Source organism: Phascolarctos cinereus, unplaced genomic scaffold, assembly GCF_003287225.1.
Source record: "Phascolarctos cinereus isolate Bilbo 61053 unplaced genomic scaffold, phaCin_HiC Scaffold_3;HRSCAF=262, whole genome shotgun sequence".
In the NCBI taxonomy this organism is placed as follows: domain Eukaryota; kingdom Metazoa; phylum Chordata; class Mammalia; order Diprotodontia; family Phascolarctidae; genus Phascolarctos; species Phascolarctos cinereus.
In genome coordinates, this window is record NW_027555736.1 from 258247280 (window position 1) to 258273483 (window position 26204).

Consider the following 26204-nt stretch of genomic DNA (forward strand, 5'->3'; position numbering starts at 1 on the left):
TTTCTTGGAAGATGATGTCTAGGCTCTTTTTCTGATCATGGCTTTCAGAGAGTCCAATAATTTTTAAATTCTCTCTCCTGGATCTATTTTCTAGGTCTGTTGTTTTTCCAATGAGATATTTCACATTGTTTTCTAATTTTTCATTCTTTTGGATTTGTTTTACAGTGTCTTGATTTCTCATAAAGTCACTGGCTTCCAATTGCTCTATTCTAATTTTTAAGGAAGTATTTTCTTCAGTAATCTTTTGGACTTTCTTTTCCATTTGGCCAATTTTTCTTTTTAGGGCATTCTTCTCCTCATTGGCTTTTTGGACCTCTTTTGCCATTTGGGTTAGGCTATTTTTTAAGGTATTATTTTCTTCAGCTTTTTTGGGTCTCCTTTAGCAAGCTGTTGACTTGTTTTTCATGATTTTTTTGCATCACTCCCATTTCTCCTCCCAGTTTTTCCTCTACTTCTCTTACCTGCTTCTCAAAATCCTTCTTGAGCTCTTCCAAGGCCTGGGACCAATTCATATTTTTCTTGGAGGCTTTGGATGTAGGAGCTTTGACTCTGTTGTCTTCTTCTGGTTGTATGTTTTGATCTTCCTTGTTACCAAAAAAAGATTCTGGGGTCTGACACTTCTCATGAGGTTTGCTCATGATCCCAGCCAATTATTTGAGTTATAAACTATCAAGGTAGAGAGGTCTGCTTCCAATGTGGAGAATGTACTGTCCCAAGCTTTGGGGGTTTGTACAGCTGTTTTCAGAGATGCTTCTAGGGACCTGTAAATTTTGAGTTCTTCCAAGGCGGTATGATAAGGGGCGAGGTGTTTGCTCCTTTCCTGGCCTGTGCTCTGGTCTATAAGTGACCATGCAACCTTTTCTCTGTCTTGGAACTGTGAGAAGGAATTCCTCTTTACCACCACTACAAGCTCTACCACGCTGGCACTCCTCACCCCAGGACCACCCCTCAGAACTATGACCCAGATCCAAGCACAGGCAAAGCAAGAGATCCCTGCCTCAGCACTGGGAAAGAGATCCCTGCAATCCCCCTTAGATCAGCCATTGAATTCCCCCTCAGTCTGTGGGCTGGAAGCTCAGGAAGCAGCCACTGCCCCAGGCCAGGCTTGGGATCTGGGGGGCTGAAACCTAGCTTCTCTCTCCCGGCAGAAACAGACTTTTCCCACTGACCTAAGTTGTCTTTGGCATTCATGGCTTGAGAAGTCTGGAAACCACCACAGCTGCCCATGATTCAGTTGTCTCAGGCCTGTTCCAGGTTTGCTGTGGCCTGGAAGCCCGAGCCAAAGTGAGCTCCTCTCACAGCTCAGCATGATATACCTTTCTGATCAATCATCCAGGTTATCTTGGGCTGGAAATTTGTTTCACTCTGTCTTCTTGTAGGTTCTGCTGCTTTAGAATTTATTTAGAGCCATTTTTTTATAGGTATTTGGAGGGGTATGGGGGAGAGCTCAAGCAAGTCACTGCTTTCACTTTGCCATCTTAGCTCCTCAGTTGTATTTTTTGAGGAATTGTTTCCTACAGTCAATTATTGTCCTTCCTTTTCCAAGCTCTTCACTTTTTCTTTCATACCTCTCATTTCTTTTCCCAATTTTTCTTCTGTTTCTCTTATTTGACTTTTAAAATCTTTCTTGACCTCTTCCAAGAAGGCTTTTTGGACTAGAGACCAGTTCATGTTCCCCTCTGAGTTTCAGATGTGGGTATACTGACAATCTTGTCCTCTTCTGAATTTGTGTTTTGATCTTCCCTGTCCCCATAGAAAGAACCTGTGGTCATTGTCCTGTTCTGCTTTTTGCTCGTGATGTTTGCCTATTTCCTTGCTTTTACTCTTGCATCTCATTTTTATGAGATAATTATTCTTTTTAGCTGTTCCTAAATGGTTTTACTTTTTAAAATCATAACCTCAGTGTACCCCAATTTTTCTTATGAGCTACCCAATTACTAATAATAATTTATGACATACATTTTACATATATAAAAAGTAAACAATCTGTCCTTATTGAGTCTCTTGTAATTAGTCTTTTGTGTAGACCTTATTTTTCTCTTGGCTCCTGTGTGTTAAATCTTCTGTGAAGTTCAGGTTTTTTTTTTTAACAAAATCGTGAAAGTCTGATGGCTCATTTAATGCCCATTTTTTTTTTGTTCAGGATTGTTCTTAGTTTTACTGGGTATTATATTTTTGGCCAGAACCCCAATACTTTTGCTTTTCTATATATATTTTTCCAAGACCTGAAGTCTTTTAGTGTTGCCACTAGGTCTTGTGCAATTCTAATTGTGGCACCATCAAATTTAAATTTTTTTTCTTGTTACTCATAATATTTTATCCTTGAGCTGGGGGTTTCAGAATTTCACTATGATATTTTTGTGAGTTTTCCTTTTAGGATTTTTTTCAGGTGCTGATCAGTGCATTTTTTTTCTATTTCTACTTTTCCCTCTTGTTCTAATGCTTCAGGACAATTTTCTTTAATTAGTTCTTGTATTAATGTATCAAGATTTGATTTTTGATCAAACTTTCAGGTAGTGCAACTATTTTTTTGTTTTCTCTTCTTGATCTGTTCTCCAGATCAGTTGTTTTCCTTATGAGATGTTTTACATTCTCTTCTATTTTTTTATTCTTTATATTTTATTTTATTATTTCTTGATCTCTGATAATTTTTCTAGCTTCCCCTTGCCCAATTCTGATTTTTCAAGGAGTTATTTTCTTTCTCAAGATTCTAGATCTCCTTTTCTAATTGGTTGATTTTCTTTTCATAATTTTTTTTCTTGTATTGTTCTTATTTATTTATTTAGTTTTTCCTCAATCTCTCTCATTTCATTTTTAAAGTCTTTTTAAAGTTCTTCTATGAATTCTTTTTGGACAGGTGACCATATAACATTATTACTCTTTGTGGGTAGAAGGTTTCTTTACTTCAGTATCCTTCTCTGAAGATGAACCCAGTCTTCTCTATTCCTATAGTAATTCTCTATGGTTGGATTCTTTCTCCTTTGCATGTTCATTTTTTTTTTTAAATTTGTAAAGCTTATTTTTTGTAATTACCTCTAGCCCTGGAGTATGAGGGATGGTGCTTCTGGCCTCAGATCCTCCTTTGGTTCTCCTCTCTGACCTTGAACCAAAACCAAGACCTTCAGGCTCCTGTAAGTGCTCACAGCCAGCAGTGTCCCCACCCCACTGCTTCTGTTCTCCCCAGGCATATGCTAGTTCCTATTTGACCCCTGACGGTGTCTCCGCAGCACAGCTGAGTCTGGCATTCCTTGTTAGCATAGATTCCCTTGATCTTCCCCATCTCAGACACCCAACATCCCTCACTATCCTGAGTAAAAGTTCCTGTGTCTGGGGCCCAGGCAGCCTCCCAACCCAACTAACCCCAGGACTTTCAGCTTGTTGGTTAAGCAGACCTAGGACCTAGTCTGGAGGTGTTTATTCTTCACACAGACCAAACTTCACTTTTCTTGAGATCTTTTCCAATGGTCCCAGGAGGCTGCCTGTTCTGCCCCTACTCTTATTTATTTTACTGCTCTATGTTTGCTCTGAGGTGCTATTATTATCTCATTTTGGGGGAAAATCTGGAGAGTTTGGAATTTTCTGATCTATTCTACTGTCTTCTCAGAATCCTCCAAGGCACCTTCTTTAGCCCCTTCCTCACAACAAGAGATGAACAGTGTGGTCTTTAAAAATTTTCTCAGACACCTAGGGGGCTGCTGAATCCCATTGCTGCTTCCAATGAGAAGATGACCCTATAGCCTGGGCTGCCTGTGTGCAGGATTGTGACTACAACTCCCAGTGTATCTTCACTTGCTGCTTTGTCTCTTGCCTGTCACCATAGGACTTTGAGATAGATAAAAATGATAAAATTTTATGGCTGATGTCTTTTGATTCACACATAAATTGGATTTAAGTGAGATAAAGTTGCATGAAGTTGTCAGCTTCACCCTCTCTTCCAGAGGTGTCAGGAGCAGGGCAGAGTCAAGATGACTAGTGATGGCTTCAGCTTCTTAGGTAGCCTGCTGCAGCTTCTTGAAGCCACAGGTGAGATTAGGTGGCTCAGGTAGACACTGAAGGTAGAAAGCAGCACTGAAAAGGGATTGGCAGTCCTCAAACCAGAGATACTAGTTTTCCTTGAATACGTTCCATACTCTGCTTGGAATATACAATCCTACGTTAGATAGTTATTTGTAATAAAAAGTATCCAGAGTCAAACTTAAGTAAGCTTAGTCCAATAATTTGGGTTTATGGCTTTTGTTGTTGTTGTTTTGGCTAGGCAATGGGGTTGTGACTTGCCCAGAATCACACAGCTAGTAAGTGTCAAGTGTTTGAGGCAGGATTTGAACTCGGGTCCTCCTGACTCCAGGGCTGGTGCTCTATCCACTGTGCCATCTAGCTGTCCCCTGGATTTAGGATTTTAAAGAGTTGTAGAACACACACTACAATTTGAAAAAAACCCAAAACTTTTACTAATACCAAATTAAAATATGACAACATTGAAAATTAAAGACTTAAATGAATCACTACTCCCTTTTGCCTTCATAATCAGCAAGTCATACTTGGGAAAACATGCAGGTACATATATAAGTAGATACAAATATAAAATGGGTAAGAAAGGAGTGCACTACCATTCCTGTTCCTCAGGTGGTAGAAACAGAGGAGAAAGCAGCATATAGGGAGATGAGGGGTATGGTTAATCTGCAGGAGAAGGTAAGAGGGGATGGAATCAAAGGCATATATTGGCCTTAGCAAGGAGAAAGGCCACCATCAAAAACTATGGAGAAAGAGGAGAGAATGGAAGAATAGTGTCAATGGGTTTTGAGGTTAAAAAGAGAAGAGATGGCTCATGGAAAATGGTCTTAATTTTCTGTCAGCATGGCCCTCAGCTGATGGTTTTTAGTTGTCCTTCATTCCAAAGAGGACCAAAATGGCATCACTATGCTAGAATCAAGTTTCAATGTGTCCGACTGTGGCCGATCAGACCAGTATGAGCTTGGAATATTCTGCCACAGATTGGGCACCAATAATCCATGTGCACATTTGGGGTGGATTCTCTAAATTTGCGCTTCTTGCGTTGCTTTTGAGCTATTTCAATTATGCTTTGGTCACGCAGTACAGAATGTTCTCTGATGTGGGCACACTATGCTGAGCGGTCCTGTGCCAGTGTCTCCCATGTCACACAATCAATTCCACAGTTCTTAAGAGAGACCTTGAGAGTGTCCTTGTATTGTTTCTTCTGACAACCATGTGAACACTTGCCCTGTGTGAGTTATACATAAAATAGTCTTTTTGGCAAATATGCATTTTGCATTTGAACAATGTGGTCAGCCCATCGGAATTACCCTTTCTGAAGTAGAGTTTGAGTGCTTGACAGTTTAGTTTGAGAAAGGACGTCAGTGTCTGGTATCATATTCTGCCAGGTGATCTTCAGAATCTTCCTAAGACAATTCAAATGGAAGTGATTCAGTTTCCTGGCATGGTGCTGGTATGCTGTCCAGGTCTTGGCTTGTTGTCTTTTCAAGTTGAAGAAATTACTATCAGTGCGGTAGCTGACTTTGATGCCATGTTCATCCTCATTGAAAGCAGTTGACAGTTTAGCTGAAAACATCATGCTAAAAAGCATGGGAGCAAGTACACAGCTTTGTTTCACTCCAGTGGTGAATGGGAAAGAATGGGAGCATTGTCCATTTTCCAGAACCCAGGCAAGCATGCTGTCATGAAATTGATATACAGTGCTGATGAACTCCGGGCAACCAAATTTGACATAATTTTCCATGCACTCTCAGACAGTATCAAGGACCTTGGTCAGATCTACAAATGTTTTGTACAACTTCTGTCCTGCTCCTGACATTTCTTCTGGAGCTATCGGACAGCAAACACCATATCGACTGTTGGCCCTTTCTAAAGCCACACTGGCTCTCAGGTAGATGACCATCTTCCAGATGAAGGATCAGCTATTTTGAAGGACTTTGGTGAGAATCTTGACAGAAATGACTGAGACCCCCTCATCCTTTACCTTTATAGAGATGGACAATGGAGGCATCATTGAACTTCTGGGGAATAACCTCCTCTTTGCCATATAACCTGGAAAATTTCAGTCAGCTTTTATATGAGCAATGGACCCTCTACTTTATAAATCTCATTTGGAATAGAATCAGCAGCTAGTGTTTTGCCACATGAAAGGAGCCTAATGGTATTCAAAACCTCTTCTTCAGTTGGAACTCAAGCTAGGGAGGGATTGACTTCAACCTGAGGTAAATAGTCAACAGCCGCAGCATTGATTGATGACAGTCCATTGAGAACACTATGGAAGTGTTCCGCCCATCTCTCTAGAATCATGTCCGTATTGGTAATCAATGTGGCTCCATCAGTACTGAGTAGTTGAGATGTACCATAAGATTTTGGCCCATAAATAGCCTTCAGGGTATCATAAAAGTGCTTTTGATTGTTACTATTAGCATAAAAGTGAATTTCCTCTGCCTTCTTCCTGAGCCAAGAATACTGCATCTCTCTAAGCTTTGCTTGTACTTTACTTTTGTTGGAATTAAATGCTGCCTTCTTAGAGATGGATGAGCTATTCTACTGGTAAACTTTGTGAAGTTCTTATTTTTCACTTAGCAGCTTCTCAATTTCCCATCATTTTCATCAAACTGGTCTTGATATTTACGAGTATTCTGGTACAGATGAACAAATGCAGTGCTAAAAACCAAATCTCTAAAAGCTGCCCGCTCCTTTTCTGCTCCACTGATGCCAACTGTATGTTGGCTCCACTTTCCATCCAAGGTAGCAACAACTGTTTCCTCTCAGAGAACTGCTCTACTCTGTTGACATTAATTCTTCTGGGAGTCATTTTATTTTGGAGATGCCACTTTTGTTGAATGCAAATATTTAGCTTGGAGAGGATAAGTCTATGATCAGCCCAGCATTTTGTGCCACACATTGCCTTCAACACTCACATCCTGTTTGTCTCTTCTCCTTACAATCACATCGTCTATTAAATGCCAATGTTTGCTGCAAGGATGTACCCACAAAGTTTTATTGTGTTTAGGTAAATGAAAGAAAGTATTGGAGATGAGAAGGCCAGGAGATGCACAAGTTCTCAGTAGTAAGTGATCATTGCTGTTGCTGTTTCCATCTCCATAACTCCCTAGGACTCCCTGCTAAGTCTGGTAGTCTGAGCCTACTCTAGCATTAAAGTAACCAAGAGTTATGTTTGTTCTCTTTTGGAACATTGATGATAACTGTCTCCAGGTCTTCATAAATTTTCTTTGACCTCATCAGGATTTGTCATAGTGGGAGCATAGGCAGTGATGCTGGTAGCATGACATTTTCTGCAGTGAATAGAGCTCTGGCCTTGGAGTCAGGAGGACCTGAGTTCAAATCCAGCCTCAGACACTTAACACTTACTAGCTGTGTGACCCTGGGCAAGTCACTTAATCCCAATCGCCTCACCAAAACGCTATATCTATATCTATATCTATATCTATATCTATATCTATATCTATATCTATATCTATATCTATATCTATATCTATATCTATATCTATATCTATATCTATATCTATATCTATATCTGTATCTGTATATATGCACACACATATATATGATTGGGGTTTTGCAAGGGATGGGCAGCAACAGGATATGAAGATGAGAGATTCAAAAATAGAGGGCAGTGTGGACTTGAATAATAGGGTTGAAATTGGGAAGGGAGGGAAGTAATGATCTGAGCTTCTTGAGCAGGGAGTGGCATGGTCAAGCTTTAATGGTATAAATTTGGTAACTTTATGGAGGATGGGTTGGATAGGGTGAATGACTTAAGGCAAGGAAATCTGTTTTTTTAACAAAGGAATTTTCAATTTAAAAAATGTTTTTAATGGCACAAAAAGACATTAGTGGATCATAATGGTTTTCCTCAGTGTCTCTTTTCTTTCCAGAGAGTCACCCTGTATAAGAAATAGTATTTTCAAAGACAAAAAGAGAAAAAGAAGAGCAAAGAATCAATACAACTGATCAACTCATGGGAAAAAGTCCAAAAACATGTGCAATGTGCAAAATCTGTGGACTTCTCAGCTCCACCTCAAGAAGAGGTCAGTTGGGAATAGCCTGTCATATCTCTTCTTTGAAGTTATGCTTGATATTTATAATCTTTTTAATATTCAATTTTTATTTGTGATATATGGCTATTCTTTCTATTTGCATTGTTTTATAACAGTAGTGATAATAGACATCCTTGTTTCACCCCTGATTTTATCGGAATGCTTGTAGCTTATCCCCATTACATATAATGCTTGCTGATAGTTTTAGATAGATGCTGCTTATCATTTTAAGGAAAATCCATTTATTCCTATGTTGTCTAGTATTTTTTTTTAAACAGAAATGCATATTGTATTTTGTCAAAAGCTTTTTCTGCATCTATTGAAATAATCATATGATTTCTGTTAGTTTTGTTGTTGATATGGTCAATTATGCTGATAGTTTCCTGAATATTGAACCAGCCCTGCATTCCTAATATAAATCCTACCTGGTCATAGTGTATTATCCTCAAGAGAAGTTGCTATATTCTCTTTGTTAATATTTTATTTAATTTTTTGAATCTATATTCATTAGGGAAATTGGTCTATAATTTTCTTTCTCTGTTTTGGTTCTTCCCAGTTTAGATATCAGTATCATTTTTGTATCATAAAAAGAATTTGGTAGGACTCCTTCGCCTGTTTTCCCAAATAATTTATATAAAATTAGAGCTAATTGTTCTTTAAATGTTTGATAGAATTCACTTGTAACATTTGTAGCATTTACATTATTGTAATCATTGTGTATATTGTTTTCTTGGCTCTGTTTACTTCACTCTGCATCAGTTCTTATATCCTTATATTCATCACATTCATAATTTCTTAGAGCATAGAAATATTCCATTACATTAAGGTACCACAATTTGTTTAACAATTGATAGGCATTGACTTTGTTTCTAATTCTTTACTATCACAAAAATTGTTGATATAAATAAACTTGAATATGGGGACATTCCTTTTATCAATGGATTCCTTGGGGTATAAAATGCAATCTCTGGTGCAAAGGATATGGACATTTTAGTCACTTTATATGAATGATTTCAAATTACTTTCCAAAATGTTTATACTAATTCACAGCTCCACCAATAATGCATTGTTAAGCCTATTACCTCAGAACCCTCCAGCATTGACCATTCCCATTTTTTGTTATCCTTTCCAATTTGCAGGTTACGAAGTGAAATCTCAGGGTTTTTGAAGTGTATTTTTCTTGTTGTTAATGATTTTGAGTGTTCTTTCATGTGGTTGTAAATTCTTCTTTTGAGAATGCAGTTCTTATTTTGAGAGAATTATTTGTTCATATCCTTGAACCTTTTGGGAAATGACTATTACATACTCATGCACATATTACTTATATATCTCAAATATGAAATCTTTATTAGAAAAATGTGATGTAAAGTTTTTTCCCCCATTGGACCAGTTCCCTTCCTATCCTAGGTGCATTAATTTTGTTTGTGCAGAAACTTTTCAGCTTCATGTATCAAAGTTTTCTGTTTTATCTTTAGTAATTGTCTCTCTTGCTTGGTTAAGAATATATCTCCTACCTATAGCTATGAGAAGTATATGATCTGCTTTTCTTCTATTTTTTAAAAAAATAGATTGAGCTTTAATATTAAAGCCAGTTTCCATTTAAAATGTGTTGTGGAAAGCCTAATTTCTGCCAGACTTTTTTCCCAGTTTTCCCAGTGCTTTTTTTTTTTAAATCATTAGATAAGGAGGTTTTTTTAAAAGGTAATTTTGTTTTCTACTTTATCAAACACTGGATTATTGAGTTCCATTGTTTCTGATTTTCCCTTGTCTGGTGTCTTCCATTAATCTATCTTTTAAAAACATTACCAGGTGGTTTTTATGACTGCTGCCTTATAATATAGTTTGAGGTCTGGAAGTGCTATTTTCCACTCCATCCGTACCTCTTTTCACTATTTCTTTTCATATTCTAGTTCCTTGTTTTTCCAAATGATTTTCGTCCTTATTTTATCAAGTTCTATAAAATATCCCCTTGGTAATTTGAATTAGCATAGTATTAAAAGTGTAAATTAACCTTGGTGGTATTATCATTTTTATTATATATACTTCCATGGCCCCGCCATGAGCGCTGACTATTTCTCCAGCTATTTAAGCTGTTCTTTATTTAAGATGACCTTCCCATTAAAAGCTAAACTCTTTGAGGGCAGAAACTATTTTTTATCTCTTTTTGTATCCCCAGGATGTAGCACAGTGCCTGGAGCATAATTGGGGTTTAATAAGTATTTATTGATTGATTGTTTTAAACCATACAAGTCTTTTGTTAGCTTTCATAGGCTGATTCCTTTACACTTTATGCATTTTGTAGTTTTTTGGAATGAGATTTCTCTCTCTATTATTGCCTCTTGGAATTTATTGTTATAACAATGAAATCCAGTTGAATTTTGAGGGCTTATTTTGTGGCCTACAACTTTGCTGAAGCTTTTGTCTCATTTAGTATCTTTGCTGATTCTCTAGGATTTTCCAAGTATACTCTTGAATCATTAGCAACTAGGGATAGTTAATATTTCTGGGATATTATGTTTCTTTTCTCTTTGAAATCTTCTCTGTCAATATCTAGGGTACATGTTAGACTGACTGGCTTTCCTCTCTTCATCTTGTCTCCTTGGTGAAATAATTGAGCTCTACAATGTCTTCCTTTTTTGAATCCTTATCCCCCTTATCACACTACCAGTTATGTCCAGCCAAACCTCAGACTTTGATCACTTCCATTATTCCAACACACTTGCTACTAAATGAAGGTGGAGAAAATCATGCAATTGTTCTGACTGTGTACACTACAAATTTGTTACATAACCTACTTGGACCCTCACTGCTTCTAGGCAATCCTAGCATTCTACCAAAACTGCTCTCTCTAATGATCTCTGAGTTGCCAGCTCCAATAGCATTTTCTCAACCCTCATTCTTCTTGACTTCTCTGCAGTTTTTGACACTGTTAATCACTTTCTCCTCCTTGATACTTTTCTTGTCTCTAGGTTTTTGGGATACCACTCTTTCCTGGTTTTCCTTTACCTACCTATCTAACTGCTCCTTTTCTGTCTCCTTTGCTGGATTCTCATTCCAGATCATTCTCTTTAATTTTAGGTGTCCCTCAGTCTTCTATCCTTGATCCCCTTTTCTTCTTCCTCTATATTACTTCACTTCGTGATCTCATCAGTTCTCGTGGATTTAATAACCATCTCTATACTGATGATTCTCAGATCTACTGATCCTGACCCAAGATTACCACCAATCTTGCATCACTGCCTTTCAGACATCTTAAATTGGATGTCCGGTGGACGTTTTAAACTCCATATGTCCAAAACAAAACTCATTATCTTTTCCCCTAAATCCTACTTTCCTCTTATCTTCCTTGTTACTGTAGAGGGTATCACCATCCTCTCAGTATCTCAGGCTCTTTCTCCCTAGGAGTCATCCTGGCTTCCTCACTAGCTCTTACCATCCATATCCCAGGCCTATAGATTTTGCCTTTGCACAAGATCTCTTGAATGTGCCCTCTTTTTCCACTAACACTGCCACCAATCTAGTGCAGGGCCTTATTATTGCAATAGCCTCCTGGTGGATCTGCCTGCCTCAAATATCTCCCTACTCCAATCTGTCTTCCATTCTTCCACTAAAGTGATTTTCCTAACACAAAGGTCTGATCATGTCACCTCTTACACAACAAACTCTGTTGGCTTTCTATTGCTTCCAGGAGCAAATACAAAATATTTGACATTCAGAGCCCTTCATAACCTAGCCACCTCCTACCTAGTCTTCTTACATTTTACTCCCTGATGTGTACTCTTGGATACAGTGACCCTAGCCTCCTGGCTCTTCTATGAACAAAACACTCCATCTCTTGGCTGCAAGCATTTTTTCTGGCTGTCCCCCGTGCTTGAAATATTCTTCCTTCTCCACTTTGACTACTGACCTCCCTGGATTTCTTTAAGTCCCAGTTAAAATCCTTCCTTCTACAGGAAGCTCTCCCCAATGCCTCTAAATTCCAGCACTTTCTTTCTTTTAATTATTTTGTATTTATCCTAGAAATAGCTTGCTTTGTATATATTTGTTTGTAGATTGTCTCCTCAGTTAGTTTGAAAACTCTTTAAAGGAAAAGGCCATCTTTTGCCTCTTTTTGTATCTCTAACGCTTGGTGCAGTGCCTGGCACATAATAGGCACTTAGTAAATATTTACTTATTGATTTACTGAGTAATCACTTATTCCCAAGGTTCTTTTATTATTATTATTATTTAATCCTAGCCATCAGTTCTTATATGTGGTTGGTAACTATCATATACATACATATATTACATATGTGTATACTCGCAATATACATAGATATATATGCTACTTGTACATATACATCCACATGCATGCATATATGTATGAATATATAGTATGTACATATACGTGTATATATACAGATACACATACACACACATATACACACACACGTACACACATAGATAGTCTCCTTAAGGCAGTGAAAGCTACAATAGACATAAAGATAATGGAAATCCCTTATCACTACTATATCTTGCTCATATGCTGAGCTTGTGATCTGTTTCCCAAACTCTTTACTCTTTTCCTCTTTTTTCTATGTGGTCTTAACTCTGTCTACCTCAGTAGCAAGATAAATTCTATTTTGTTTATCTTTTGCTCTTTACCAAGTATTCTCCACCCCACTCCGTTTCATGGATTTCTTCGTAAGCGTACATAAAATACTATTCTGTCCTGCCTTCCATGTAATTATTCTATTCATTCTGAATAAGACATACCCCTCCAGGATCATATTGTAATCATAGGTCTCCTCCCACTAAGTTACAATGATACCTATGTTTTATACCAAATTTTTCCCTTGACATAGGATACCTGGTTCACCTTTCATGGTACCAATGCATTGTACATTTGTGTATACATATCTGAGGTCGTGGGTTGCTGGCTTCTTGGATTTTGTCTACTGTAAGTTTCTAGGCATCTCTACTGCCATTTTGTTTCTTTTTAAATATTTTTTTCCACAATTATATGTAAAAAGAATTTTAACATTGATTTCTTAAAGTTTTGAGTTCCAAATTCTCTCTTTTCCTTTCCCCTTCCCCCCTCATTGAGAAGGCAAGCTATTTGACATAGGTTATACATGTGCAGTCATGCAAATCACATTTCCATATTCATCATATTGTGAAAGAAAACACAGACCAAAAAAAGAAGGAAAGTAAAAAAAATGTATACTTTGATCGCTTTAACTCCGTCAGTTCTTTCTCTGGAGCTGGGTAGCATTTTTCATCGTAAATCCTTAGGGATTATCTTGGATCATTGTATTGATGAGAATAGTTAAGTCATTTGCAGCTGATCATCATACATTGCTGTTACTGATGCACATAATTTCTTTTTTTAATTTTAAAATTTATTTTATTTTTAATTTATGAAATAAGACAAGCATTTCCATAACATAGTAGAATAAAAAATGCTGATTGTACATGAAACTGCAAATCTATTATGTAGAACTTGCTATTCCTTTTAAATATATAATAAATTTATCACATAAATATTTTTTTCCTTTTTTTCTTCCCCCCATCCTAGCCTAGAGATGGCTACCATTAGACATAAATATGTGTGTGTGTGTGTGTGTGTGTGTGTTTCTCTGTGTGTTTCTATACATCTATTCAGTAATTCTTTTTTCTGGATGCAGATAGCATGTTCTTTAATAGGTCCTTTATAGTTAAATATGAGTACTTATACTAGTCAAAATGCTATTCTGTTTCCTACATTGTACTCTATATGGTATTTAGCTTGCTGGATATAGATAGCCAGTTTCCTCCTTCTCCTTAGATTTTCAATGGAAAATACAATCTTAACACCTTGACCAGGAGCCTATCATTCCTGTATTTTAAGCTGTAGTCTAGAAATCCAAATCCCATTCTCAGATTCTCAAATTTCCTTGATTAGCTGTTCACTTCCAAAAATTGTCTCTTCCAAAACCTTTTCAGTGATGAAAAATAGTACCTGTGCTTCTAAGTCCTTCAATTTCTTGTCCAAGTGTTCATAATACTTAGCAACACTTTCTTCATTCCTTTTGGCAGCATAATTTGTGCCCTGCCATTAATCACCACAATTGAATAGCAGTTGTCTGATTTGATATAACTTGGAAGGTTTTCTGTCACATCCTGGCTATTTGTCCTATTGTTACCATGTCAACAAAAAGCTGCTATATTACAGACTTACTGACCACAAGTATTTTGTTCTTTAATGGACAATAGCATTTGTGGATCCACAGAGGTCTCCTTAGACAGCTCCCCCTTTATTAACTCATAGGACTTGTTCTTTGGAGGACTAACAGTTGCTTGATTCTCAGAGGGTCTTCATAAGCGAGTGCTTTGTATCTGTTATTTAGTCCCAAGTTGTGCTTCTTTTATTTTTCCATGTCACATTTTCTTACTTTCTAAACAACTAATATAGGTCAGTATCTTCCTTTAGTCTCTTCAGATTCTTCTTTGTTTTTACGTTGACACTTTCCTGTGTTTTTAAAATTAGATCATTTCTCTTTCCCAATAACATGAAAAGTGGATAGGCATTCCTTGAGTTTTTTAACCGTCTAGTATAATGATTGACCTATATTTTGAGCATAGAGTCACTCAGACCAGGCAAAAATGTGAATATCCCATACTCAAGTAGATCACTGTAAAATTCTCCCTGCTGTCCATTTTACAAAGTAAAAGTAGGAAGCAAAATATGAGCAGATACAAGTGTCTTATTCCTCTTCTGCCTTAGAGATGTCTCCAGCAAAGAATTTGGGGAGGTGGGTATTACTAAATATAGTGAAACAGAAGCTATTCACATATGTTATTAATGTAATGGTGTACATCAGTGTCTTCAGGAATAGTGTCTTTCAGTTTTCTGCCCAAAATAATGTGGCAGTATGAGGGAGAATTCAGGTAGTCCAATGGAAGGGCAGTGAAGGTATATTGGACTTTTTCCTAAATCAAGGCAGATTGCTTTTGACCAGTTTCAGCCATAGGAATAGTGAAACAAGTATTAGTGTAGTCAAAACCCCCTGGTCACTCTCCCTAGGCCTGGGCTACCTGGTCTGTGATGCTCACAAGGTCAAGAACAAGTATAATGATGGACTTTGTTCAGCTCCCTATACTCTCCTATACATTGCCATTCTTGTAAGGAGAACTGGTATAACAAAGTGCTTTGGACTCCTTCATTTCCTTCACTAGAGAAGAAATTTTCTTTTCGTATTCCTGAGTACCTGATATTGTCTGGCATTAGAAACATGGAATGGTTTGGGTAATTCGAAGGGTTTCCATTTGCCCTACTCACAGAAACATGTATAGAAGTTGCAGAAAGGGCATGCACAGATACTGACTCCCAAGACTCCATGACAGACCTTTCTTCCATGTTGTTGTTGTTCAGTTGTGTCTGACTCTTCTTGAACCAATTTCGGGTTTTCTTGGCAAGGATACTGGAGCGGTTTACCATTTCCTTCTCTAGATCATTTAGCAGCTGAGGAAACTGAGGCAAACAGGGTTAAGTTACTTGCCCAGGGTCACATAGCTAAGTAATTGTCTGAGGCCAGATTTGAACTCAGGAGGATGAGCTCTCCTGACTCCAGGGCCAGCACTTTATCCACTGTGCCACCTAACTGCCCTTCCATAATCTGCCTCCTGGAGACCTCCCAGGATTATCTGAGTGGGGCAGAGGATTTCAAAGGCGCCTTAGGCTTGAATGAGCCCTGGTGCTGAACTTACCCATATACCTGTGTAGGGAAATTTCACGTAGCATTCCCATGTTTTGACCATCACTTACTTTCTTATTGATCCCATGTTTCAGAAGCTACATTCGAAGTTCCCTTCAGAAGAAGCTATCATTTCCCTCTGCCCACCTAGTACTGTGGCAGACTTTGTGACACCTCTTGCCAGGGGGTATGCTAGAGTCAGCTTGAATGCAAAAGCTACTGTCAAATTTTCATCACGGGGATTTACTCTGTGTAAATTTAATCCTTCAGCAAATGGTACAAATTAATGCTTGATTTATTGTTTTGTTTATCATCTAGATTTAAGAAAGTGATGATGAAAATGTTAATAATGCAGATTAAACATAAAATTGTTATATGTGCATTTTTGAGGGAGACCCAGTTGTTAAATATTTACATGCATACCCCTGCCTCTTCCCTCGATCATTCCCAGACTATCTATTCCCACTGACAGCAGTATTCGACCAAGGCGTGACTGTCCCAACTTTTGCTCAAATTTCACCAGTTGATCAGTTCGTACCTGCATGGCAGAGGAAGATCCATAGCTATTGGGTTTCATCCAGAAGGTAGGATCTAATTACAGCTGGGGCACTCTGGTCATAGGATGATGTATATGTGGTGTGTGTGTCACAAATCCAACCTGTCAAACTCATTTCCTTTAAGAACTTTACTCCTACCCTTGTTGATCCCTATCAGGGAGCTAGCGCTGACAGGAATTCATCTTTATAGGGTCAGGTATGATTAATTCCCCATCTCAGTCACTTAAAAGACGAAGAGCCAACCCCATCTTGAGTCTCTAATAAATTTTAGCTGACTCTCTAAAAGAAAGAATCAGAAAGAATCCCAGCCTATAGAAGTTAGCTTCAGAGAATAGTGTAGCGTTGGCTTCATTATACCACACCCTTAGGAGGCATTGCTCCAATGACTCATGAGATTTCTTTTTGAACTTCTATTACAACTCCCCTCAGCTCCTTGATGGAAAGGGTCTGCCCACCCCCTGCTTCCTCAGAACAGGGAATCACCCTCATCCAGGGAGCAGTAATAAGATAATTACAGGGTTTGTTTGGTTTTTTTTTAAACCTGTATGGGAGTTACCAAGTTTCTTCCTTCCTTACTTTCCTTGATCCTTACAACTCTGAGATGTAAGTAGTGCAAATATACAGATGAAGGAACTGAGGTTCAAAGAGATTCAATGCTTGCCCATATGTCACAGGTCTTTACATTGGCAAAATGAGAACTAAACTCTGAATCCAGAGAGCTGTTTCCACCATAATCCTGTCCTCTGAGAGGTAAATATCTGAAATGAATGCCACTGATGTGGGCAACCAGTTGAACACAAACAATTACATGGGCAACAACAAAGACAACAAAAAGAATATTTACATTTTGGACCACTTATTTTTAGTGTTTGTAGGTAAAGGCATATATTATAATGCTCTGGTTAGGTTGTGGGTAGGGAGCAAATGTGCCTTTATTATGTTTTTATCTTTTTCAGCACCTAGAACAGTTCCACTCACATTTTTTTTTTACATAATGTACAAAAATGATTGTTGAATGAATAAACAAATTTATGAAGAGGAAAAACATTTCATTACTTGGGAAAATTTCTACAATTGTTACAGCAAAGCTGTAAAATAACATTTTCTATTATTTCTTTTGCCTTTGTATCACTTGCTTAAAGAAAAGGCCTAAAGCTTTTTTGTTTTTTTGCTTTAATTTCCTCGAACTTTTTTTGGGGAAATATTTTTTGGGGGAATATATTCCTATTCCCCTTCCATTGCCTGTGTATGTGTGTGCACACAGAGGTATATATCTTTTACAAAGGAGTGTTTAATTCAAAGGTATAATAAGAGCAAATATATAAACATTCCCACATCAACACTCTAGAGAGGGGAGGGGAATCAAGTTTACAGCTTAGCTTCAGTTCCTATATAGCATAGTTCCACCAAGTTCCATGTCTAAAGCTCACCCTGGACTCAGGTGCTTGGTGCTCTGGCTTCTCATGGCTTCTTTTTTTTTTTCTTCCCAAAACATTTTTAATAATTATTTTTATTTTTAATTGATCATCAGTATAAACAAAAGTTACTTCATGTATCTAAAGGTACAGGAATGTTTCTTTCTCTCTTCCCTTCCCCTTGTTTTAGTCTGGAATTGCCAGCAGGCATCTTAGGCTTGAGACAAGGCTGCCTTGACAGCCTGAACAATGGCATCCTTGTTGATGCCAAACATCTTCTGCAGCTCTGACGGCTTCTTGCTTCTCAGGACGCTAGAGACCGCCAACAGAGTAATGGTGATGCCAGGTTCACCCACTACGGCAGCAGCCACAGCCTCTCCTATGCTACCTTTATAATAATGGTCTTCCACAGTCAGGATATGGCTATGGCTTCCTCAGACACTGTCAACCATGAGTTTCTTATCCAGGGGCTTAATTGTAAAGTGATCAAGCACCTGGATTTTGAGCTTTTCTTTCTTCAGCTGCTCTAAAGCTGCTAAGGCTTCGTGATGGGTCACTCCAGCTCCAATCACAGTCACCTGGTCATCTTTGCTCTTTGGAAGCACCTTAGCCTGGCCAATCTGGAAGTTTTCATTGTTGTTGTAAATGACTGCATTATCAGAGCGGCTGGTCCTTATAAAACAGATGCCCTTCATGTTGGCAGCTAATTTGATTGCTTTCTCAGTAGTCACATCACTTGGGCAAAAGACATTGGGAATACTCCATAACATGGCAAGATCTTCAAGGGCCATCTGAGAAGGACCGTCTTCACTGATGGATACTCTGCAGTGTGAGCCATACAGGTTGATGTTGCTTTCAGAAATGACTGCCATACAGATCTGGTCAAAGGCCCTCGTGAAGAAGGCAGTAAACATGCTGCAGAAAGGCACAGTCTTGTCCTGTGTGGCACACCCCATGGAGATACTCACCATGTTCTGTTCTGCAATGAAACACTCAATGAAGTGATTGGGATGTTCCTTCTTAAAAGAGTACTGAAAAGGTGGAATTCTTGGTGTCCCCATTCAGGGCAATCACAAGGTCATTGGCATTCCCCAGTTTGGCCAGGGCAACATCATATGCTTTGTAGGTGGCTAGCTTGTCTCCAAGTTTGAAATTTGGGGGAGATGGTATCCAGATGTTGGTGATGTTAACTGTGGAAATATCCTCTTTGGGGACGGTAACTGGAATCTTCTTCTTGCTTTGGATTTGACTATATATTTCCTCAATGACCTGTTCTACCCTGTTTTGGTGAAGGGACTTCCCATGCCAACCTTCCATATCTTTCACACCTGAGATTCCTCTGCTCTTATATATCATTGCAATGAAAGCCAATGGCTTATGCTTGCCCTGGCCAAAGACCTTGCAGAATTCTTCCACATGGTGTCCATTCACAATGATGATGTTCCGGTCTAAGGATTCACATCACTTCTGGTATACTTCCATGTGGTGCTGCAGTGGGGCAGGATCCCTCTGACCCAGCCAGTGAATGTCAAAGATGGCAACCAGGTTGTACAACTTTTAGAATCCTGTGAAGGTCATGGCTTCCCACATAGAGCCTTCAGACACCTCTCCATCACCCAGTAAACAATAGACAGGATAGCTGGCTTTGTTGAAGTATTTGCTCCAAACCCTTGACTCAGGGGGCCAGTAGCCACATCTGTAAAGGCTTGTTTAGGGACTGGGTGAATATCTAAAGTGGAGGTGATCTTCCTCAATTTCAACAGCTCAGCCTCTGGCAGGAAGGCTGCCTCAGGCCGGACTGCATAGGGGATGGGAGCTTCATGACCCCTGGAGAGCACAAAGTGGCCATAGCTGGTGTTTCTGGGGTCCTGGGACTTGTACTTCACGGTGGGGAAGAAGAGGACTACCATAACCTCTGCCACACTGTAACATGTTGTGGGGTGGCTGAGCTGACTGTGGTGGTGGCTTGGATGGAGTTGATGCACAGGGGCTTGGTGGTCTTTCAGTGCCTGCAATTTCTGTTGCCTTATGGCAATCCTCCATGGCAAAGGGGATTTGGTGTGTATCCTGAGCTAGTGGCAGAAGAAGCAGAAATGTGAGCAGAGATGGGGAGCCAAAGAGTAAGGAGGAAGAAGAGGACTCAGGGCTTTTGCTAGACTGGCAGCAACATTGGCCTGGAATCCTGCCTCTGAGATCACTGCAGCTCAAACTCTTGGGTCTGAGGACTCCACTGCCTGCACCTAGAACTGAAAAGGACAAATAAAATAGAACAAAACTCCAAACTCATTTCTCATGGCCACATGGCCTAAAGGTACGTGGTAGAGGAATGCAGATTATCTTTTCCCAGAAGCCAGTCCCTGTTATCCCCCATGTAAGTGTCTTCCTGTTAGGTGATCTGGGCATGAAAGTATTGGTATTTAAACAATCAATCAATAAGTGAAAAGTTTGCAAAAGTACATCAATGAAATGGATCTGTGAAGGAACCCACACTGGAAAAAATTGACTATACGATTACATCATAAAACTTTTTTTTTTTGTGAATTTCTCTAGTACCTCAAAGTTTAGGGTTTCAAAATGTAAAGTCCTTGAGAGAAAAATCTCTCCAGAGGTCCCTACAAATGTGAAGAGCCCAATTTTTTTCTTAGACAAAACCTTACATATAATAGTGACCCCGCTCACTCTGCCTTAAGACTAGGTGTGCTCCAATTCATTCCACTTCTAAGTTTTCTTGATATCTTTACTGGGGATAGGGTGATATTAATCATGCGCTATCTCTCTACCATTGGCTCAAGCCCTTACCAATTGTATTCCCCTAAATTTTAGAGAATTCTCTGCTCCCCAGGTCCTTTTAACCACTTAACAGTCAGATTAGCTTTCAAAAAAATGAATATTTACTTCAAAGATAGGGCAAGAGCAAATATATAAACATTTCCACTAAAAAACCCTTGTGGAGCAGGGGATATAATTTCTCTATACTCCTTCAGTCTCTGGAAAGGGGAGAAGGATTAGATTCACAGTCCTAATATAGACCAATTCCATGAAGTTTGAAGTTCAGCTTTCCTCTCTCCTTTCCTTTTCTCTCTGCCCCAGATCCTGATTTTTCATGGCTTCCCTACTGGGCTTGTAGCAACATCTGGCCTAGAATGCTGTCTTCAAGGTCTCTATAGCTAGAGCTCCTGGGTGTAGGGACTTTATTGCCTGCGCCTAGATCTGAAATGGACAATCAAAACAGCAGAACACCGTTTGTCATGGCAATAAGGCCTAAAAGTTATGTGTGTATGTGTGTGTCTGTTTCTGTGTCTTCCCCCAATTGAACCCATGGTGCTAGTGATATGGGTGAATAGAACCTTCAACCCCTTGAATATTGTGGCAAAAAAAAGTTCTCTAAGTAATTTCTCATCTTTTTTCTGAGTTGACACAATGGAATAAAATTAAACCCAACAAAGAACATGAAGATATCTGATTTTATCCCATTATAATTCTTTAGGGGCTGCTTACAAAGAGGTCACTGAAAAGACAATTTGAAATATGGTGTTAGAATTAATTCATTTATTTAGATTGGAATAGATGTCACATAATAGTGTCAACTGTCACTTGAAATACAATAATCCTACTGAAATAGCTTGTGAAATGATAAAAAGTATGGCAAGACTTCCATAGTAGATCTTTTCCCATAATCCTGGTGAGATGGCCAAAGTGGATGCCAGAGGAATAAGGCCCTCAATGGATGAAATGATAAATACCATCATAGATAATCCATAATCTTAGTTTCTAGCATACCCTTCTCTATATTTGCATAATAATTGAACAAACTTGAATCCTTTTGCTGATTCTATGTCCACCCATTGGCCTGTAGCTAATCTACACTTTGTTTAACTTATTAAATCTAATTCAGGGCTATCTTCTCACTGGGCATACAATAAGTGCTTATTCATAGTAGTGTAAAGAACACCCAAATAGTTCCTGTATGCAGTAGTATCATACAAAAGGAGAGATCTCTAATGAGAGGCACCACTTTTTGAGTTATAAACACGGTATTGAGGGAGGGAGGTAAACAACAGGCTCCCCTGTTCTGCCCTGTCTAAAGTGCTGAGTCTGTACCCTGGCCATTTTCAGGGAAATTTGTGACTTTGGGATGATGTAGCAAACCCAGTGTAATTCCTTAGTCTAAACTGGGTATGTCAAAACTGTGTCAGAGTGAATTGACCACTAAAACAGGAGAAGAGGTCCACTTAGTGAACTTTAAAATAGAGTGAGCCTTCCCTCTAGCTCTCTGAGTCTCGTTGTGGAGGGATAGTGGCAAGACTGATGTTCTTCTCTCCGGCAATATAGCAACTGTTTATACATAGCCTGGACTTTGAGTTGCCTTTTTTGAGTTTTGTTCCTTTGCTTGATAACTGAATCAGCAATTCTGAGACCTTCCAGAAGGCTACCTCAGTGCCCTAGGAGTTCCTGGGTTCCTAAGTTGATATTACCTGTACTTAAGGAAAAGACCCCAACAATTACTCTAGTGGTTGGAGAAGATGGCTAGCACCAGGAGTAATTGAGAAAACTCAGGCAAACGGAAGTTAAGTGACTTCCCAGGATCATGCAACTAGTAAGTGTTTGAGACCAAATTTGAACTCGAGTCTTCCCGAGTCCGGGCACAGCACTGTATCCAATATGCCATCTATCTACAGAGGTGCTGAGCAGAAACAGGAAGGTAGAAGTCATAGCAGTCTGGAATCACAGCAGGCAATGGAGTGCTATCAGTACTCAGGGAGCACAATAGCCAGGCAGGCATCACAAGCCACATAGTTAAGAGAGAGGACTAGTCCAACACCCAGTATGGGTCTCAGGAAACCCTCTTGAGTCACAGTAGGTTACAGAATCATACCCACACATCCTAAGTCTAATCTGCAAAAGCCCAGGAACCAGATATCCTAGGCCTGAGCTTTAGCAGGAGAAGGGCCAGGGCAACACCTTAGGAGTAAAGCACCTAGATCTTGCAGAAGACCTGCCATCAATGCAATTGAGAACAACCAGTTGGAGCCTAGCAGGATTAAAGCAAGAGATTAAGTCAGGTTCAGAACTGCACAAGAAGTAAATAGAGAAGGTCAAAACCCAAGTTGAGTTACTATGAGAATAAGCAAAAATCCAGAAATTTCAGTAGAGGGTAGGGATTACTCTTAGCAATCCCAGAACAAGCAGGACTGGCCTGCCTCTTCTAAGAATGCAGGAAAGGACACAAATCACAAAATCCTAATGTATAAACTGAAGCTGGAAATATGAATAAACAGAAGAAAACATTGTATATAATGAAGAAATCCAAAGCACCCCAGGTGCCTTGCTTCTAAAGTGCTGCCTTGGCCTTTGTTCTACTGGAGCTCAGGCCTGGGGTGTGTAGGTACAGGTCTGGCGTGGTCTTCTGTGGGTTGGGCATAGATTGTGTACATCTGGTTCTGTTACCTGCTATGTCTCAGAAGGTCTGCCCAAGGACCTGCACTGAGCTGCTGGTCCAGCTATAAGGAGAAGTCTAAGAAGTAAACCCAGAACAAATACAACTTATTTCAAAGAAAAGAATGGTTTGACCACAAGCACTACAAGAGTACATAAAAGAAATAAAGTAAAAGGTACAAAATGTAATGTTAAGTAATATGAGAACTATGGAGGAAAGAAGAGGAAGGAGAATTAATAGGTTTTCTTATTTTTTTAATTTAATTTAATTTTTTAAAATTTTATTAATTTATTTTGATTTATCAATAATCACTTCTATATGCTTTTGAGTTTAAAATTTTTCCCCCCCTTCCTTCGTGCCACTCTCCCCAAGACAGTGCACAATCTGATATAGGCTACACATTTACATTCCTGTTAAACATATTTTCACATTAGCGGTGTTTTAAGTAAAAATTAAAACCAAGAGGGGGAACCATCAGAAAGAGGAAACAAAACTCAACAGAAGAGAAAAAAAATAGCAATTCAACTTTCATAGTTCTTTCTTTGGATATGGATAGCATTTTCCATCATGAGGCCTCTGGAGATGTCTTAGATCCTTGTATTGCTGGGAAGGGTTAAGTTTATCAATATCAGTCATTACACTATGTGGTTGTTATTGTGTACAACGTTCTCCTGGTTCGACTCACTTCACTCAGCATCAGATCATACAAGTCTTTCCAGGTTTTTCTGAAGTCAGCCTGTTCATCATTTCTTATAGCGCAATAGTATTCCATTACATTCATATACCACAACTTGCTCAGCCATTCCCCAATTGATGGACATCCTTTCAATTTCTAATTCTTTGCCACCACAAAAAGAGCTGCTATGAATATTTTTGTACATGTGGGTCCTTTTCCCATTTGTATGGTCTCTTTGGGACATAGCCCTAGAAGTGCTATTGCTGGGTCAAAGGGAAGAATTAATAGTTTTAATAGAAGGTGGTAAACTTTACCTAAGAAATGAATAGAAATGGGGACTGGACCTATAATTTCACTGATACAGTAAACTTCCAGGTAAAGAAACTAACTCACTCTACTTACGAACATTCTCTGTAATTTTTACTCTTAGAGTAGTGACTTTCCTAAGATAACATGGTTGGCAAGTGTTAGAGATGAGATTTAAACCCAGGTCTTCATGACCAGCTATCTATCCACCATACCACTTTGCCTCTCAAGAAATAGACTGGCCAAAAATTAGAATTGACTAGTCAATCAACATGCATTTATTTAGAGCTTACTATGTGTCAGGCACTGTTCTAAACACTGGAGATACAGAGAAAATCAAAAGGACAGTTCCTGCCCTCAAGGAGATTATATTCTAACAGGAAATGCAATATGCCCCCAAACTGTACATATATACATATATTTGCAATGTAAATGGAATAACAGTAGGAGTGAGGTTGCAGTGGGCCTCAGAAAGGCTGTCTAGAGAAGGCAGGATTTGAGCTGAGTCTTGAAGGAAGCCAGCAGAACCAGGAGTTGGGGGTGAGAAGGGAGAGCATTTCATACATGGTGGTCAGCTAATGAAAAGACATTGAGCTGGGAAATGAAATATTATGTGGGAGGAACAGTGAGGTCAATGCCACTGGATTGTTGTGGAAGTAAGAAGACTAGAAGGATGGGGCAAAATCAAAACAATATGTTCTGAGACAACATGGAATATTAAAATACTAAAAAAAAATAGATGAAGCAGCTAGAGTCTCAGGCCTGGAGTCAGGAAGACCAGAGTTCAAATCTGGCCTCAGACATTTACTAGCTATGTGACTTTAGGCACTTACCCCCTGTTTCAGTATAATAGTCCCTACCTCCCAGGATTCTTGTGAAGATCAAATAATACAATAATTACAAAAGGCTTTGCTCAGTGTCCAGCACATGGCAGGCACTATATAAATGTTATCTGTTATTATTAAGTTAACCTATATAATTACCCCGGGAAACAAATCAAGGAGTGATAATCTAAGAGTCATAAGAGTATTTGATAATTATGACCAAAGGTCAGGCTACCATATTTCAGAACATTTTGCATGCCAAGATCCTTCTTATCCCAGCTTTGTTAGCTTACAATTGCTTTTGTTTCTTACCTTATGATTTCCCTAGATGTCAAGTGAGTGACTGATAGGGAAAGCTTCTGGAACATTTGTTTTTTTTATAATAGGCTACCAGTAACTAATCTGGGGGAACTGATAAGTTTGAATCTCTAGGATCTGTTTTTCCTACCTAATAAGAGAAGCACAGAGTCATAGGATCATAGACTTAGCTTACAAAAGGACTTTAGAGGTCATCTAAATGTCTGATGTGTGTATAGCAAATAGTCTGATTTCTTTTTCTCAGAGCAAGTGTAATTAGTTAATCAAATGCTGAGGAAGGAACTTATGCGAAGATTCTGAAGGAATATTCCTGATAACTCCCCTCCCCCAAAGTAAAACAACTCACTATGAAGAATGATTTATCAAGGAGATTTGGTGGGAAGCAAGAGTAAGTCAGATGATCAACAAGTTTAAGTATTTACTATGTGTCAGAGACTGTGCTAAGAACTGGGAATATGAAGAAGAGCAAAATCAGCCTCTGAACTCCAGGAAAGCTTCTGGAGGAAACACATTTTAATGGAGGAAACAACACGTAAAGGATAAGGTACATAAATAACATCTATAAGATGTCCCAAAAGTCTTTGCATTTATATTATTTTTTAAAAGTCTGTCTTAAAATTGCATTAATACTTTTGGGGCACCTTGTATAGTATAAATGGAAGGCAATCTTGTTTGTCTTTTGTTTTTTTGTTTTTGCTAGGCAATGCGGGTTAAGTGACTTGCCCAGGGTCACACAGCTAGTGAGTGTTATGTGTCTGAGGCCAGATTTGAACTCAGGTCCCCCTGACTCCAGGGCCAGAGCTTTATCCACTGCACCCTCTAGCTGCCTTACTGGAAGGCAATCTTGAGAGAGAAGGAATTAGCAACTAGGAGGGATCAAG

The 26204-nt window shown here is 38.9% G+C and overlaps 1 pseudogene; it reads right to left on the reverse strand.

The window, feature by feature from the left end:
* Window positions 1-17974: 17974 nt before the first annotated feature.
* LOC110199880 (transketolase pseudogene) lies at window positions 17975-19805 on the reverse strand (annotated as a pseudogene).
* Between the last annotated feature and the right edge of the window lie 6399 nt (window positions 19806-26204).